The sequence below is a fragment of the Capricornis sumatraensis genome, chromosome 10 (genome assembly GCF_032405125.1).
Source record: "Capricornis sumatraensis isolate serow.1 chromosome 10, serow.2, whole genome shotgun sequence".
Lineage (NCBI taxonomy): Eukaryota > Metazoa > Chordata > Mammalia > Artiodactyla > Bovidae > Capricornis > Capricornis sumatraensis.
In genome coordinates, this window is record NC_091078.1 from 19,494,812 (window position 1) to 19,508,532 (window position 13,721).

Below are 13,721 nucleotides of genomic sequence, written 5' to 3' on the forward strand. Positions count from 1 at the left end.
TCTGCCCCCTCACTATTTGTAGCAGCATTTACAATTTTTATCTGTCCCATATCCTTTCCCTCCTTCTCCTGGTCACAGTATCTACCCTCCTTTGGAGAATTCCGTGTGGTTCTGCTTGGGCTGCCAATCATGCATGTTGCCCTGCTCTGCAGGAGACAGTGATGGGTATGTGATCCCTGCCCAGCCAGTCAGACCTCTGTATCCCTCTACCTTGGGTACTTATTCAGGGATGAGGACCTGACCCAAGGTGGACCAATCACACCCATCTTTAAGATATTTACATGGATGCTAGGAGTAAAAAGCTTTTTGCTAGAGGCATCACTGTCTGAATGTTTTCTGCAGCCACATCCCACTCCTCTCCCCAGTCTTAGAGTAAAGAAGATCAGGGAAGAAGGCCTGAGGAGAGGAGCAGAGGGAGTCCTCGAAACGTGAGTGACATCTATGCAGTCCCAGAGGCTGGTTCCCCCTCTGCACTTTCTGTTTATATGAACCAGTCAATTCCCTTTTTTACTGGTTTGAGTGGGTTTTCTATCACTTTCAACAACAACAAAATCTGCCTACTTACCTGCTATTTCTAGGCCTTGGTCCAGGTGTCTTCAAAGTGGACTGCATACACTCCAAGGGGGCATAGGATGATCCATCGGAGAGTGGGAAGGAAGCGTAAGATCTCCTAATTATGAGCAGGCGTTTCTCCAGGGCAAAGACCTATATCTGCATGGCAGAATAGCATGTGCAATGGCATGAAGACTAGACTCCATACTCCATGAAGCCAAGACCGGGATCTGCTTCATCCTTATCTTCCCCCACCGTGAGCTCATGGTCTGACTCATAGCTGACATCAAATAAGTAGTTGCTGGTCTCACTACACTAACTATATAGGAGTTCATACAGCATGGTTCTGGGTCCCCCACATAACTTAAAGAGCAACTTTCACAATGTCTGGAGCCCTAGATGGCATGAACCTTGACTTCCAAATGAAACAGAACCTTCAGAGGGAAGAGTGATGGCGTGCACATCATAATCCTGGAAAGGACCCAGGAGAAGCTTCTGCTGGTGGCTCCTGCCATTGTTGCCATGGAAAACTGATGGCTGACATCAGTGTCACCCTCCCCAGGATACCGGCCACCAGGCTGTAGTGAAGTTTGCTGCTGCCACTGGGGCCACTCCGATTGCTGGCTGCTTCACTCCTGGAACCTTCACTATTCAGAACCAGGCAGCTTTCTGGGAGCTGTGACTTTCACAGCTGGCTATTGGTTATTGATCGCTAGGCTGACTGCCAGCCTCTCACAGAGGCATCTTACAGTCACCTGCCCACTGTTACCCCATGTAATGAAGACACTCACCTGTGCTATGAGGATGCTGTCATCACTTGCGCCAGCAAGGGAGCTCCCCCACAGGGTCTGATGTGGTGGATACAGGCCCAGGAAGTTCTGCAGATGCCTGGTGCCATCTGCATGCCCATGGGAGGCTGTGCACAATCTCTTACTTCCTCAGAGGTCCTGAACAGATGGCAGAGAAAGAACAGGCTGTGTTACAAGGAGGAATTTCAGGGTGAATGGACTGCTCCAGCTCCTGGACTTACTGCTACGGGTGCTTAGTCACTCCGTCATGTCCAATTCATTGTGACCCCATGGACTGTAGCCTGCCAGGCTCCTGTGTCCATAGGGATTCTCCAGGCAAGAATACTAGAGTGGGTTGCCATGCCCTCCTCCAGAGGATCTTCCCAACCCAGGGATTGAACCCAGGCCTCCCGCACTGCAGGAGGATTCTTTACTGTTTGAGCCACCAGGGTAGCCCATTCTGAAGTCACAGGTGGGTCTGAAGGCACAGGGCCCTGCCATGCCTATTTAGTTCCAAAGGAAGATAGAACCCTTAGCCTGTAGCTCAAAATGGGTTTATAGCTCTCACTGCTCAGGCCACTGAATGGGTAGGAACAACCATGGAGTGGTCTTAAGCTATACTTTCCCAGCCCCTTAAGATAAAACTAAGATTGATTAAAAATAACAGTTTCTAAAATAAGCAAATATTTGTCGGAGAAACAAATGAATAGGGAAAAGACAGGAGTGTATAAACATGTGCTTATAGAAGGAGTAGGATACACAGGCAAGTGAATTCAGAAGGGTGATAATATGCATCTCGGTGAGGCAGGGGCCCGGGAATCCCTCACCTGGGATTTTTCTCTGCTAAAGAAAAAGGAGATTTCTATGCTAAGGGAGTCTCTTTGCTGGAGAAAGACTGAGCGGTGCCGCTTGTTCCAAGTCTTCTTCAGCAGTCAGTATGAGATGCTAGAGACCTAGGGAGTGAGGAAGCTGCTGACACAAGGGGAATTTAAGAGGTGGAATTACCATGGTCACTGAGCAGGATGACAATAGGGTGTGGGAGATGTTCTGGTCACAAAGGAGGGTGAGAGGTATCAAGAGAGAAGCGCATCAGTGAGGATCCAGGAACTTCCACTTCGGGAGCCTGGGACAGAAGATTTCATGGTGAGAAGAAAGTTTGGAGGAAACACGAGTTCATTTGAGGGTCTCTTGTGTTTTTGAGTTGAGATGTCCAGGTGGATGTATCTTATAGGTTGTGGGATTTATCAGTGATGGAAATAAATTTGGGAGTCCACAGGAGAGAGATAAGATCAAAACAATAAGACTGGTTATAGATGAGAAGGTTAAGCAATGATCTCCAGGTACAGCCAGAGGATGGGACAAACCCTGCAAAATTACACTACTACAGTCATCTAGAGAACATCTGTTTTCTAAATATAAACACACACACATCCATACCCACACACACACCCACACACAAAACCCTGGCAGCAGAGACCCAGGCTGGACTCATTGGAAGATGCACACAGATTGCTCAGAGAAGTAGGGAAAGGTTAGGGAGAGAGTGGAGTCCTGAAAGCAAAGAGGTCTGAATATAAAAAGAAAGGGGTGTCAACACAGTCAAATGCCACTGGAGGTGAAAAATAGGGACTAGAAATGGGTATATGGCAAGGAAATACAGAGTGAACTCTTCTATTTTCTAAATGGTGTTCTTAAGTCAGCCCCAGCCTCAACACCTCCTAGAGTATTGAAATATCTGACACAATGCAGAGCAACCGATTAGGAAGTGCTTTATCAGTTTTGATTACTCTCTTTTTCTTCTCTAAGCTTCTTTGACTGCTTCAGCCTGTGCAGATCACCCCCTTCTTGAACCGCCCACTCTGCCTCCCTCCCCAAGTATCTCATTGACTGGAGAATCCTTTGAAGACTTGACGCGCAGGCTTGCATTCCCTTGCTAACCTCCTATCCTGCAGCATCCTGAAAGCAGGGGTGGCCCAAGGAGCAGGAGGACGCAGGAAGCCCCCAAAGCCCACAGCAGTCCCTGCCTGGTCAGTGGTGAGTGGTGGGGGTTAATCTTAGCTGGTCCCCTAGTGAGCACTTTATCAGTTTGGTTTAATTTCTCCAAGGTTTGGGGTGGCTGTGAGAGTGAGGGATGGGAGTTGGTGTGGTCCCACCCTTGGGCCCAAGCTCCCCTGGGACCAAAGTTCCCCTAAAACCCTCCATTTGACAGAAGAAACAGGTGATGTCCCCGGTTTGGAAAGGGCACTGGCAGAGGTGTCTCTATAATCCCAAGTACCACCCCCACTCAGAGCTCCCAGGTCCCTGAGCCTCAGAAAGCTAATTTTCAGGTGTCTGGCTTGGAGAGTTCAATTCACTAGGGTAGGGAGAGTGGGGCCAGAAAGGAGCCACAAAGGGGCAAGCTGTGTGGCCTCGAGGCAGGACAGCCTTTCAAGGAGGATTTGCTCTGGCTGGCCTGGAGGAAGCAAATGATCATTTCCTCCCAAAGGGGGTCTGCGGCCCTTCCTGCCAAGTCCAGAGAGGAAAACAGGAGGCTGGACTTTGTTGTTGCCTTGGGACCACCATCATCTTCCCCCTCCCTTAGGCCCCTCACACTTTCAGGGACCCCAGTGGCCATCCCACAAAGCACAGAAAGCAGGTCTGTCCAGTAGTACAGTAGACCTCCACTTTGCCCCTAATCCCCACCAAGCAGTTGGGCAACCAAGGTTAAGGGCAACCAGACTGATGTTGCCACGCCCGCCACTCCAGGGCCAGGGCTGGAAGGGCCTAGAGGAGAGGTGTTCCTTTTCAGCTGTCTTAATCCTCCTGGGTTAGACCTAGGAGAAATCAGGGTTTGTTGCAAACACTTGCTAACACCCAACCCCCTTCCACTCCCACCCCTCTCACTCCTCAATTATCTCAGCTTCCAGCCCCAAAGCCCTCAGTTACCCCAATACCTAGTTGAAGTTTAAAACATTGGTTATTGAATCATATTTCATTTTAGAATTATCTTCTACTTTTCCTGTTTGCATTTAAGATAGAAACTTTTCTTTTTAAATCTAAACTTAAATAATACACTCTAAATAAATTTTAAGATAAAAGATTAATAGTTTAGCAGGATGTGGCAATGTGTGCATGAATTCCTGATGATTCAAGTCTGGGAAATCTCGGGCTGAGAGGGGTTTGGAGAGGCTAGGGCTTGCCTGGGGGGAGTTGCCCCACCCATGTGTCTCCAAGGAAGGAGGTCTGTCTGCCCAGAGCCTCCAGGGACCTGGAGCTTCCCTGGCAGACCCTCTGGCCTAATGGAATGAATTAAACCCCCCCCCAGTTCCACCTCTCCAGCCTTCAAGCCTATCTCCCATGCCCCCTAGGACTTTGTTTCTCCTGGCTTGGGTGGGAGCCTACATACACACACACACATACACACACACACACACACACACACACACACACACACACACACACACACCCTCTCCCTTTCCTTCCCCTCCCTTTTTCTCTAAGCTGTGAGGCCCCTTGGGAGCTCCTTTGTAAGGTAATTGGATTTCTCCCCTTGTTAGTTTGCAATGAAAATGTCATCTATTCTGGGCCACCGCCAGGGAGGGGCACGCTCCCATTCAGCGAGCTGGCCCAGAGCTGTGAAGCTATTCAGGACTCCCAACCTCCAGCCGGGCAGCTGCGGTTCTCTGACAATGCACTCCTTTGCCTCTGCCCCACCAGCGCGCCTCGGAAGTGGCCTTGACAGGGCCAGGGCTGGGGGGCTGGATTCTGCGGCTCCAAGATCACCACCACCCATCCCACAAGTAGGCACTGGTGGAATGTGATTTTAAGAGTACTCCCCATATTTCAAGGTGGTGGAGGGAAGTTCTCATAATACAAGTTCTAAGGCTCTAGGGCCCTTATAAAGCAGACCCTAGGTTGGAAAGACCCCCTGGAGAAGGAAATGGCAACCCACTCCAGTATTCTTGACTGGAGAATCACGTGGACAGAGGACCCTGGCGGGCTATGGTCCACGGGGTCACAAAGAGTTGGACATGACTGAGGGGCTAAGCAAGCAGGCAAAGCAGACTGAGAGAGACTGCAAAGGGCAGATGCTGACACACAAGGATGGATACCTTGACCTTCCCTAGGAGATCACTGTAAGTGATGGAGTCAATCAAAGCGGAAGTCAAGGTGGAGACTTGGAGCTACCCAACCCTGCTGGAAGCACGGACAAGCACAAACTGCTTCTCCTCAGAGTTCTCTAGCTAGAAAGATGAGATGGGGGAACATGGATCACAGTGTACTCAGACATCTGGCTGAGTACTTCCGGGGGACCATGTGGGCAAAGTGAAAAAAGTACTGGATGCTGTTACTCACTCCCTTCGCTGGGAATCTCTCCCTCTTCCTTTCTCTTCTGCTTCCTCAGGCTAGTCAGCCTCAAGCTTCTCTCTGCGGCTCATTTCTCTTTCCCTCTCACTTGCACACACTCCTGGCAGGTTCATCTATTGCTGAGGCTTTAACTCTCAGGCTGACCATTCCCTCCAGAAGCGGAGCTCCTTTCCTGCCAGCTGCCCATGGAGCCTCTCTAGTGGCACCATCCGCATCACCGTAAAGATGATGACGGCTGACATGACTGAGTGCCTCCTGTGGGCCCCACTGTCCTGGCCCTCTGCGTGGGCACTTGCCCTGCATGGAACCTCCCACTCCTGTGACTGAGGTACTGTCACTTCCCCTAGGGCAGAGACGAGCTACAGGACCTGCCCAAGGTCACCACAGCTGGTAAGTGAGGGGGTCGGGATTCACACCCGGGCAGTCTGTCTGCATAGTCTGTGGCCAAAACCACACTACAGCTTCGAAACAGACCTTCTGTTCCTCTGTTAGCCCTTTGCCTATCAGAAGGGCCGCTAAAAGTTTCAGCTTTAGCATCACTCCTTCCAATGAACACCCAGGACTGATCTCCTTTAGGATGGACTGGTTGGATCTCCTTGCAGTCCAAGGGACTCTCAAGAGTCTTCTCCAACACCACAGTTCAAAAACATCAATTCTTTGGTGCTTAGCTTTCTTTATAGTCCAACTCTCACATCCATACATGACCACTGGAAAAACCATAGCCTTGACTAGACAGACCTTTGTTGGCAAAGTAATGTCCCTGCTTTTTAACATGCTATCTAGGTTGGTCATAACTTTCCCTCCAAGGAGTAAGCATCTTTTAATTTCATGGCTGCAGTCACCATCTGCAGTGATTTTGGAGTCCAAAAACATAAAGTCTGACACTGTTTCCACTGTTTCCCCATCTATTTCCCATGAAGTGATGGGACCAGATGCCATGATCTTAGTTTTCTGAATATTCAGCTTGAAGCCAACTTTTTCACTCTCCTCTTTCACTTTCCTCAAGAGGCTTTTTAGTTCCTCTTTACTTTCTGCCGTAAGGGTGGTGTCATCTGCATATTTGAGGTTATTGATATTTCTCCTGACAATCTTGATTCCAACTTGTGCTTCCTCCAGCCCAGCATTTCTCATGATGTACTCTGCATATAAGTAAAATAAGCAGGGTGACAATATATAGCCTGATGTACTCCTTTTCCTATTCAGAACCAGTCTGTTGTTCCATGTCCAGTTCTAACTGTTGCTTCCTGACCTGCATATAGGTTTCTCAAGAGGCAGGTCAGGTGCTCTGGTATTCCCATCTCTTTCAGAATTTTCCACAGTGTATTGTGATCCACACAGTCAAAGGCTTTGGCATAGTCAATAAAGCAGAAATAGATGTTTTTCTGGAACTCTCTTGCTTTTTCCATGATCCAGCAGATGTTGGCAGTTTGATCTCTGGTTCCTCTGCCTTTTCTAAAACCAGCTTGAACATCTGGAAGTTCACGTTTCACGTATTGCTGAAGCCTGGCTTGGAGATTTTTGAGCATTACTTTACTAGCGTGTGAGATGAGTGCAATTTTGTGGTAGTTTGAGCATTCTTTGGCATTGCCTTTGTTTGGGATTGGAATGAAAGTTGACCTTTTCCAGTCTTGTGGCCACTGCTGAGTTTTCCAAATTTGCTGGCATATTGAATGCAGCACTTTCACAGCATCATCTTTCAGGATTTGAAACAGCTCAATTGGAATTCCGTCACTTCCACTAGCTTTGTTTGTAGTGATGCTTCCTAAGGCCCACTTGACTTCACATTCCAGGATGTCTGGCTCTAGGTGAGTGATCACACCATCGTGATTATCTGAGTTGTGAAGATCTTTTTTGTGTAGTTCTTCTGTGTATTCTTTCTACCTCTTCTTAATATCTTCTGCCTCTGTTAGGTCCATACCATTTCTGTCCTTTATTGAGCCCATCTTTGCATGAAATGTTCCCTTAGTATCTCTAATTTTCTTGAAGAGATCTGTAGTCTTTCCCATTCTATTGTTTTCCTCTATTTCTTTGCATTGATCGCTGAGGAAGGCTTTCTTATCTCTCCTTGCTATTCTTTGGAACTCTGCATTCAAATGGGAATATCTTTCCTTTTTTCCTTTGCTTTTCACTTCCCTTCTTTTCACAGCTGTTTGTAAGGCCTCCTCAGACAGCCATTTTGCTTTTTTGCATTTCTTTTTCTTGGGGATGGTCTTGATTCCTGTCTCCTTTACAATGTCACGAACTTCCATCCATAGTTCATCAGGCACTCTATCAGATCTAGTCCCTTAAATCTATTTCTCACTTCCACTGTATAGTTATAAGGGATTTGATATAGGTCATACCCGAATGGTCTCATGGTTTTCTCCACTGTCTTCAATTTCAGTCTGAATTTGGCAATAAGGAGTTCATGGTCCGAGCCATAGTCAGCTCCTAGTCTTGTTTTTGCTGACTGTATAGAGCTTCTCCATCTTTTCCTGCAAAGAATATAATCAATCTGATTTTGGTGTTGACCATCTGGTGATGTCCATGTGTAGGGTCTTCTCTTGTGTTGTTGGAAGAGGGTGTTTGCTATGACCAGTGCATTCTCTTGGCAGAACTGATAGGGTACCAAGAGACTAAATTTGTGCTAATGGAATGGGGCAAAAGCAGACCCCTTCCATTTCTGGGGCAAAAAACCCTCCAATTTTCCATCCTCCTTGCACTGCCTTCTTTTGCAATGATCCCAGTAGCTATCCATTAAAGATGGTGGAGACACAGGACAGAAGAAACAGGGATTCCTGAATTGCCGTTGGGAAACAGCCAAACAACCAGGACCACCCACCTGGTCTCTATGTGAGTAAAAGACAAACTTCTGCTGTGTTAAGCCCCTAAGATTAAAGGAGGGAAGTATAAGCTGGTAATGCCTTCTTAATCCTAAAATCAGTGTTAAATCATCTAGACCTGCTGCACTTGTAAGTCATAGTTTTTTAACAGTTATATTGAGATCTAATTCATTAGCATATGAGTCATCCATTTAAAGGACATGATTCAGTGGGTTTTGGTATATTTACAGAACTGCAACCATGATCACAGTCACTTTAAAACATTTTGACACCTCAAAAGAAACCCCATACCCTTCAGCTATCACCCCTAACCCAAGTACCACTACCCCTAATCCTCGGCCACCCCTTAACTACTTTCTGTCTCTGTAGTTCTTCCTATTCTAGACATCCCATATTAATCAAACCACGTAATTGTATGATCTTCTGGGACTGGCTTCTTTCATCTAACGTGATGTTTTAAAAGTTTATCCATGTTGTAGCATGTACCGGAATTTATTACTTTGTATGGCTAAATAGCATTCTATTATATGGATATAATAGGTTTTATCTATTCATCTATCAATGGACATTTGGGTTATTTCTACCTGTTGGCTATTATGAACAATGCAGTCATAAAAATTTTCCTATACAAGTGTTTGTGTTTCATTTCTTTTGGGTATATACTTAGGAGTAGAATTACTGGGTCATATGGTAACTCTGGGTTTCCCAGGTGGCACTTTGGTAAAGAACCTGCCTGTCAATGCAGGAGATGTAAGAGACATGGGTTCAGTCCCTGGATGGGAAGATCCCTGGAGAAGGAAATGGCAATCCACTCCAGTACTCTTACCTGGGAAATCCCATGGACAGAGGAGCCTGGTGGGCTACAGTCCTTGGGGTCACAAAGAGTCGGATACAACCGAAGCAACTTAGTGCACAAACACACAGTGGTGAATAAGAGTTCCAATTTCTCCATATCCTCACCAACATTTGTTTTTAATATTATCTGACTTTTTGGTTCTAGCCATCCTAGCGGGTGTGAAGGTGGCCTCTCCCTGCAGTTTGATTCGTATTTCCCTGCTGACTAATGACATTGAGCATCTTTTCATAAGTTTGCTGGCTATTTACATACCATCCTTGGAGAAATGTCTGTTCAGAATCCGCCATTTTAAAATTGTGTTTTGTCTTTTATTACTGAGTTGTACTAAGTCATAGACTTTCTGTCGTTCCCGTTGTTTAGTTGCTAAGTCATGTCTGACTCTGCGACCCCACCGACTGCAGCGTGCCAGGCTCCCCATCTTTCACTGTCTCCTGGAGTTTGTTCAGATCCAGGTCCATTGAGTTGGTGATGTTATCTAACCATCTTATCCTCTGCCACCCTGTTCTCCTTTTGTCTTAAATCTTTTTCAGCATCAGAGTCTTTTCCAATGAGTCAGCTCTTTGCATCAGTGGCCAAAGTATTGGAACTTCAGTTTCAGCATTAGTCCTTCCAATGAATAACCAGGACTGATTTCCTTTAGGAATAACTGTTTTGATATCCTTGTAGTCCAAGGGACTCACAAGAGTCTTCTCCAGCACCACAATTCGAAAGCATCAATTCTTCGATGCTCAGCCTTCTTTATGGCCCAGCTCTCACAACTGTACATGAGTACTGCAAAAACCATAGTTTTGGCTATACAGACCTCTGTCTGCAAAGTGATGTCTCTGCTTTTTAATACCGTCTAGGTTTGTCACAGCTTTCCTTCCAAGGAGCGTCTTTTAATTTCATAGACTTTTAATCACACTTTAATCTTGCATATTGTTATGGATCTAGCCAAGTTTTCTTTTCTTTTTGAATGAGTATTGGTAATTTATACTCTTCTGAAAATTCATTCATTTCTCTTGTTCTTTAAATGTTTTGCTATTCAATTCAGTTCAGTCACTCAGTCATGTCCGACTCTTTGTGACCCCATGGACTGCAGCACGCCAGGCTTCCCTGTCCATCACCAACTCCCGAAGCTTACTCAAACTCATGTCCATAGAGTCAGTGATGCCATACAACTATCTCATCCTCTGTCCTCCTGCCTTCAGTCTTTCCCAGCATCAGGGTCTTTTCCAATGAGTCAGTTCTTCACATCAGGTGGCCAAAGTATTGGAGTTTCAGCTTCAGCATCAGTCCTTCCAATGAATATTCAGGGCTGATTTCCTTTAGGATGAACTGGCTAGATCTCCTTGCAGTCTGAGGGACTCTCAAGAGTCTTCTCCAACACCACAGTTCAAAAGCATCGGTTCTTTGGTGCTCAGCTTTCTTTATGGCCCAACTCTCACATCCATACATGACCACTGGAAAAACCATAGCTTTGACTAGATGGACCTTTGTTGGCAAACTAATGTCTCTGCTTTTTAACATGCTGTCTAGGTTGGTCATAACTTTTCTTCCAAGGAGCAAGCATCTTTTAATTTCGTGGCTGCAGTCACCATCTGCAGTGATTTTGGAGCCCTAAAAAATAAAGTCTGTGACTGTTCCATTGTTTCCCCATCTATTTGCCATGAAGTGATAGGACCAGATGCCATGATCTTAGTTTTCTGAATGTTGAATTTTAAGCCAATTTTTTCACTCTCCTCTTTCACTTTCATCAAGAGGCTCTTTAGTTTTTCTTTGCTTTCTGCCGTGAGTGTGGTGTCATCTGCATATCTGAGATTATTGATATTTCTCTCGGCAATCTTGATTCCAGCTTGCGCTTCATTCAGTCTAGCATGTCTCATGATGTACTCTGCATATAAGTTAAATAAGCAGGGTGACAATATACGGCCTTGACATACTCTTTTCCAAATTTGGAACCAGTCTGTTGTTCCATGTCCAGTTCTAACTGTTGCTCCTTGACCTGCATACAGATTTCTTAGGAGGCAGGTCAGGTGGTCTGGTATTCCCATCTAAGAATTTTCCACAGTTTGTTGTGATCCACACAGTCAAAGACTTTGGCAGAGTCAATAAAGCAGAAGTAGATGTTTTTCTGGAACTCTCTCGCTACAGTTGCATACCATATTCATTTATAATTCTTTTAATCTCTTTGCATATTTGTGGTTGTATCATATCTCTTGTTCTTAATGCTGTAGATTTCAACTTCTTCTCATCTAGTCTCCCAATCTTAATAAGGCTTGTCAGAGGTTAACTCTTTTATAAAAGTTAAAATAGATTTTTGTTAATATTTTTATAATTTTTTCTATGTATTTATTTCAACTTTTTACTTTTTAAAAATTCCCTATGCTGTCCTTTCTATTTTATTTCCTTTATTGTTCTCTATCTTAATTCAACAGTAAGTGAACTAAGAACTTCCAGATGTTCAAGCTGGATTTAGAAAAGACAGAGGAACCAGAGATCAAATTGCCAACAATATATGTTTTCTCTTGTGAAGAGTCTTAAATGTATCTGGTAAGTCTTATATAATTTGTTCCCCTTGTATTATTAATTTAAAATTTCCAGTTTGATTTACTCTTTGAGGGGTTAGTTTTAAAGTATTTTTTTTAATTCGTTACACTCTTTTTAAAGTAATCTTTTCACCAGTCAGCTATCATTCCAATGAATTAAGTGAATATGGCCTAAAGAAACCTCTACTTTTTGAAACTTATTAAGGTTGTTTTTTGATAAAGTGAACAATCAACTTTTGTTAGTTTTTAATATAGTTTTCAGAGAAGGCAATGACAACCCACTCCACGACTCTTGCCTGGAAAATCCCATGGACGGAGGAGCCTGGTAGGCTGCAGTCCATGGGGTTGTGAAGAGTTGGACATGACTGAGCGACTTCACTTTCACTTTTCACTTTCATGCTTTGGAAGAGGAAATGTCACCCCACTCCAGTGTTCTTGCCTGGAGAATCCCAGGGATGGCGGAGCCTGGTGGGCTGCCATCTACGGGGTTGCACAGAGTCGGACACGACTGAAGTGACTTAGAAGCAGCAGCAATATAGTTTTATATAAGTTTCACAAAATAATGTGAAATGCATATATATGTACATATAAGATGCATTTACACATATAAGATACGTCTATATATGATCTTATTATTATAATTATTCAAATCCTCCATTCCCTTGCCTTTTTTTGTTTACTGAATTGTCAGATTCTAAAAGCTTTCTGTTTCGATCACCCACAGGATTGTGAGGGTTTTTGTTTTTTTTTTTTTTAGTTCTTTATTTTTAAGTTTTGTTTGTAATTTTAGAAGTTTTTGCTGCTGTGTGATTTGGCAAAAGTTTATGACTATTTTATGTTCTTCATAAGAAAGAAGTTTTTCTTCTAGAAATGGGTATCAGACTTGACCTATTGACACAATACAACTAAATCTCCTAATACTAAACCGTCAAGTAAAGTCTCCCTGATTTTGTTAATTTGTAGATAACCATTATTTTCTGCTTATATTTTTAGAGATTTGTATTTATGTCTTGTACTTAAAACATCCACCAGACTCTGGATTTCCTTCTTAAATTTTTGCCTAGTACAGAGTAAATTCTGAGTTTACCCATCAGTCCTGTGCTTTCTCTTTTGAAAAGTTAAAAAGCACTGAAAAGTGACCCTACGTAGCCTGCACAATCTTGAAAAAGAACAGTGTTGAAGGACCCACACTTCCTGACTTCAAAGCTTACTACAAAGCTACCATAATCAAAACAGTGTAGTACCAGCAGAAGGACAGGTGTACAAACCAAGCAAATAAAGTAGAGAACCTGGAAAAAAACCCTGTCATATATGGTCAATAGATTTTCCATAAGGATCCAAGGCTATTCAGTAAGGAAAGGACAATCTTTTCAACAGTATACTTTGGGAAAACTGGATATCCACATGCAAAAGAATATCCTCCACATCAGACACAAAAATGAACTCAAAATAGTTTAAACACCTAAATATAAAACATGACATCATAAAACTCCCAGAAGAGAACACAGGCAAAACATTCTCAGATATAATTCCTAGCAATATTTTCTTAGATCAGTCTCCCAAGGCAAAAGAAATAAAAGCAAAATCAAACAAATGGGACCTAATCAAATTTAAAAGCTTTTGCACAGCTTAGTAAGCCACCAACAAAAAGAACAGACAACCTATAGAATGGAAGAAAGTATTTGCAAATGATGCAACCAAGAAGGGGTTAATATCCAAACTATATGAACAACTCATACAACTCAAGGTCAAAAAAACACAAACAATCCAATCAAAAATGGGCAGAAGATATAAACAGACATTTCTTCAAAGATATACAGATAGCCAA

The 13,721-nt window shown here is 44.1% G+C and overlaps 1 pseudogene; it reads left to right on the plus strand.

Moving 5' to 3' along the window:
* Window positions 1-935: 935 nt before the first annotated feature.
* On the plus strand, window positions 936-1,598 carry LOC138087316 (small ribosomal subunit protein uS2B-like; annotated as a pseudogene).
* The last annotated feature ends 12,123 nt before the right edge of the window (window positions 1,599-13,721 follow it).